Source organism: Lactuca serriola, chromosome 8 (genome assembly GCF_051521515.1).
Source record: "Lactuca serriola cultivar US96UC23 chromosome 8, Lser_US96UC23_V15, whole genome shotgun sequence".
NCBI classification, from domain to species: Eukaryota; Viridiplantae; Streptophyta; class Magnoliopsida; order Asterales; family Asteraceae; genus Lactuca; species Lactuca serriola.
The window spans coordinates 274,256,490-274,261,539 of record NC_136415.1 but is presented as its reverse complement, the minus strand read 5'-3'; the positions used below and the strand labels follow the sequence as shown (position 1 = coordinate 274,261,539).

General features: G+C 36.9%; 1 non-coding gene across 1 annotated transcript; it reads left to right on the top strand.

The window, feature by feature from the left end:
* The first annotated feature begins 345 nt into the window (after positions 1-345).
* Positions 346-452, top strand: LOC145071880 (small nucleolar RNA R71). Its single transcript, XR_013690841.1, has one exon. It is a non-coding gene; the product is annotated as a small nucleolar RNA R71 (small nucleolar RNA).
* Positions 453-5,050: the final 4,598 nt, after the last annotated feature.

Below are 5,050 nucleotides of genomic sequence, written 5' to 3'. Positions count from 1 at the left end.
TCCCCTTTATATATGGGTGGGAGTTGGAGCTTCGTGAAATTCTACCCAATACTGTCGTTATACGGGGCTTTTGGTCGCACCCGATTTAGTGGTCGTAATAATAAAAACTAACTTTTCCAACTAAATGGAACTGTGTAATACGAGTTTTTATTTTCTTTTATCACGACTTAACGACATAAATAAATGTAAAAAAATGGAATGTTTATTAAATTGACGACCTCTAACTAATGGAACTTTTATAAACTGGAATATTCCGTTAACGGTAACGGGGAAATGTAGCGTAACAATTTGGGTTGTCACACATTGACCCCATCATAAAAGATTGACATCTCTTGCTACACATTTAGGTCATGTTGAGGGCAATTTCTGAGCAAGCCCTTGTACCGCTCCCATGCTTCGTATATTGACTCCCCCGGCTGTTGCTCAAAGTTGGCTATCGCCTTTTTGAGTTTCGCTATCTTGGATGGAGGGCAAAACTGGTCCAGGAATTGCTCACGCATTTGAACCCAAGTGGTGATTGTACCCGGTGGAAGTGCTTTCAACCACTCCTTAGCAGCTCCTTTGAAAGTGATGGGAAGCATCCTAAGCAAGACTGTGTTTCTTTTGACATTTGGGACATTGAAGTAGTCCGCAATGTCGTTGACTTCATCTAGATGCTTAAAAGCATCCTCATGATCTTTCCCGAAAAATGGGATGTCCTTCAGTGCGGTCAATATGTGTCCCTTCAGCTCGAATGTGGCAGTGGCAGGTATTGCAGGTTGGACTAAACCGGGACCCACATCTTGTCGGATCCACTTCTTGTAAGCTCCCATGGACATTTCTTCAATCGCTGCCATCTCGTTCCTTGGCTCGTTCTCGGGTTCGCTCATGTGTTCTTCAAATTCTGGCGCGGTATCGCTTTCGGGCTCGGTTTGGACGGGTGTATGGTCCAAATGCTCAGGATTGCTCTTGTGCTTTGCTGATGAACTTGACTCTCCTATCTTTTTTCCCGACTTCCTAGAAAAAGCTGACTTCAATTCTTGCAAGGGCGTCTTTTTCTTGTGAAGTGCAGACTCGGGGTCTTCAAGTGGTGGCACCAAGTGTGTGTTTGAGCTTCTGGTCATGAACTCCCGCAACTTGCTAAACTAAAAACGTAAAACTGAACTAAAATAATAAAAACTAACTACAAAGTAAAAATTGAGTTTTCTATCTGTTCATGTCGTGGTAGGTATTACGCCACGTCGTGGACTCTGTGTCTGACAGAAATTTTTTTATTTTGCTGAAAAAATTAACTTTTTGTGATTTTTATTCCACAAAAAGGATCGATCAATTTAATGCAAATAAATAAGCTAAAAACTAAGTCGTTCCCCGGCAACGGCGCCAAAAACTTGATGTGCACAAAAGTACCCACTAATTTTAATATTTATAACCTAACAAACTTAACAAACTATGCACTTATAGGCAGTGTACCTAGTCAGATTACAGTATAGCTTGGGTAAGTCGGGTGTCGATCACAGGGAACGGTGTTACTAATTAATTTACTTACTATTAAATTAACCTAATTTATTAACAAGTTTAAAAGGGGTTTTATCTGGTTTTACAAGATCAGATGAACTTAAATCAAATTCAATAAATAAAAACACACTCTTGTTTAGTTTGAATCCACTTCTCCCTTATGGCTAGCTAATGATTACGGATTATTAAGTTGGTTTTTTAGTTGTATTAGTAATTTAGTTCTAACTTACCAATAATTAACTAATTCATGTCAAACCATGTATGTTCACACATATTTAAACACATAACTAATTATGAATGTAAATATGCTATGTAAGATTTGTTGTATAAACGCAATTATGATCACAATACACGTTCTCTAACACAGCTAAGCTTTATTTATTCTAATTACTAACTAAGATTGGTCAATCCTAGCTCTAACAATTCAATGTTCACTAAATCATTAGGTAAACAGGTTCATGCAGTTTAATGGTCACTAAGCTACATAGAACATGCAGTCAAGCAATTAGACAAACAAATAATAGCATGCTAGGTTATACAAATCAAACACAAGCAATTTTTACCAACTAAACTTAATCCATAAACATATAACTATTCATAAGTTTAAAGCTTCATCTAGCTAAACAAGAGTAGCTAGATTCAGCTGCTCATCATAGCAACTAAACCAACACGGCTAAAAATAATGAAAGACATGTTCTTATTTAACTAAAATATAAACCTCTATTCTTTTTGGTGTTGAAAACCTTCTTCCAGAACCCTTCTTTCGCTCTGAATCGACTCCTGGAACTCTTTCCTTCTGCCAAAAGCTTCTCCTTTTCGTAATAATCAGGAGGACTTATATAATCCTCAAAAACCCGCGCCACGTCGTGGCCAGATGCGCCACGTCATGGGCTTCAAGCAATCCGTATCCTTCAAGGAAATCCTCCGCGTCGCGATGTCTATCTTCTGGAACACCCGTGCCACGTCGTGGACTTCATCGCCACGTCGTGAATTGAGTGTTTATCGTGAATTTATTATTTTCTTGTCTTTCAAGCCTCCCATGTTCCACATTTTGGCACTTTTGGTCCCTCTCTTCGAAAATCCTTTATATTGACTGAAAATAACAATTTAAAGTCATAAGTATCATTATTCTAAACATATTATCAATTTATTAATAAAAATCTACTTAAATATTGCCTAAAAATAAGTATGAATATGGAAATATCATGCTTGCTTGGAGCATGGGACAATTTTTGTTATAATTCAAGTGATAGGTTGATTACTCGAAACATTATACAATGAATAATGTGTAATTAATATGGTGACTAAATAAAAGGAGTTTTATTTATACTCAAAAGTTTGGGGCGATATTGGATTAGATTATTATTGTGTTTCATATTATTCATGTTTTACTTCCCGAATAATATGATTGTTCAAACTCCACAGTCGTTTGTACTTTTGGAAGTAAGTAGTGAATTAAGACTGTCATGAATTGGATTGCAGATTGTCTAAGGATAGACATAGCAATAGAATTGCTGCAATGTTCATGAGTACTCAGAGAGTGAGATTTGAGTATTGGATAAACCCATGCTCAGACTATTACTTCATGGAATTCATCATGAGTAATGCTGAGTCGGTAATATCTATGATCTTAAAATAGAGATATATGAGTTGTAATTTGCAAGTCGGCTATACATTGGTGATACGAAAACGCATCAGTAGCTTGGTTTATAAAACGTATTGTCATGTATGGTTTGATGAGTAAAAGATACAAGCATATGAGTCAATTTCTATTCGTTCCTTTTTCCCTAACGGGAAAAGTGATATCTGTGGGCCCCTCGATGATTTTGGTGTTGATTTATGTGCTGGGACCACCCATGACTAAACTGATGTGTTCGATTAGAAGTCCTATATCATCACAAATCAGAAATCGGGAAACATAGATTCTGGACAAAGAGATTGATTGTATTCCATGTCTTATGTCTAGGGATATCTAGTAGAACGAAGGGTCATATGATCACTTATCTTAGGACACGTAACTGACTGGGTCAGAGTTCGGCAGCAGCTTTTGGAAGTTACAATTTGCCGGTCAAATTTAGAAGTCATACTAGCAATTATAGTTACAGACTTATCCAAGTGGGAGACAGTTGGATTAGGTGTCTAAGCCATAACTATAATTGGTATGTACTTGAATTGATAGCAGTACATTCCTTTTGGGTTGCCCTCAAACCTAGCAACTGGACAAGGAAATTATGAAAGGAGAGATATTAATTTATAAGATTAATAAATTAATATAAATGATTTATTAATATGTTAAAAGATTAATATATTAATTAGAAATCATTATGTTTAATTAATAGTTAGCCAGAAATTAATCAAAATTAATTTTGGGGTTAAAAGTATTAATTATAAAGTGCAGGGACTAGTTTGCAATTATCAGATAGTTGAGTGGAAGGCTCCAGAATCTCCTTGGAAGGAGGTGGACGAAATCTATAGGGTAAACCCTAAGGATTTCGTCCAAGGGGGCTTGGATAAGGCCTTGGGTTTGCTTAGGCCCTAAGTAAGGAGCATTAGGGTTTTTCCCTAAACCCTAGATCCCTCAGCTATATAAGGAGCCTCCTGACTCCCAAAATTAGCCACTCCTTTGAAGAAACCCTAGGGCCGAAATTATATACCCTACTCTCTCTCTCTCTCTCTCTCTCTCTCCTTCTAGTTTCCTTCTTGCTAGTTCTTGGGTGTGATTCCATTAGAGGCATTACATTTGTGGTGCTAAGCTTCCAAGAAAATCAAGATCAAGATCAATAGGATTATCAATTGTTTGCTATAACAATTGAAAGGTATGTAACTCTTAAACGCTAGTTTGTTAATTTCGAAATTAGCCTCTCTCCTCTAGGGTTCTTGTTTGCAATTGAAAGTTATATGTTCAATAGTTAAAACATAGATCCAAAGTAGGTTGCATGTGAACTTAGGAATTGTTTTCTAGTTTATTTGTTTTACCTAAAACCCATCACATACTACCTTCCATACATATCTGTGGTCGACTCAAAATTTCTCCCAAGGTTTTAAGTCACTAAGCTACATCACAATAGGTGTACCAACATACACACACACACACACACACACTTACATGCTCCGAAGAGCCACATCTAAAATCCTAGGTACTCATCCTAGGTTTCTCCCAGACCACGTTCCCACACCGCTAAAAGTCTCCACTAATATTGCCAATTGCTTTGTGTATACCAATCATACATAATCCATGATCCAATAGATGTCAAATAAATTATTCCACCCCAAGTCCACAACTGAACAAGGAATAGGAAGTAAGGTTAAACCAAACACTCTAGGGCTGTAAAATCCTAGTTATGTACAACTATATAGTATACACATAACAATTAATGATTTCAATTTCAACTCCTAGTAAGGAAACACTTGCAATCACCTAGGCTACAAGGCATCACAAAATCATGCGACTGATCCTTAGCCTATCAACCAACACACATCTATACTAGTTCAAATAACAACATATATAATAAGTATGCATATTTTGGGAGATCAATTTCCTCGAGCTCGGGCTGAA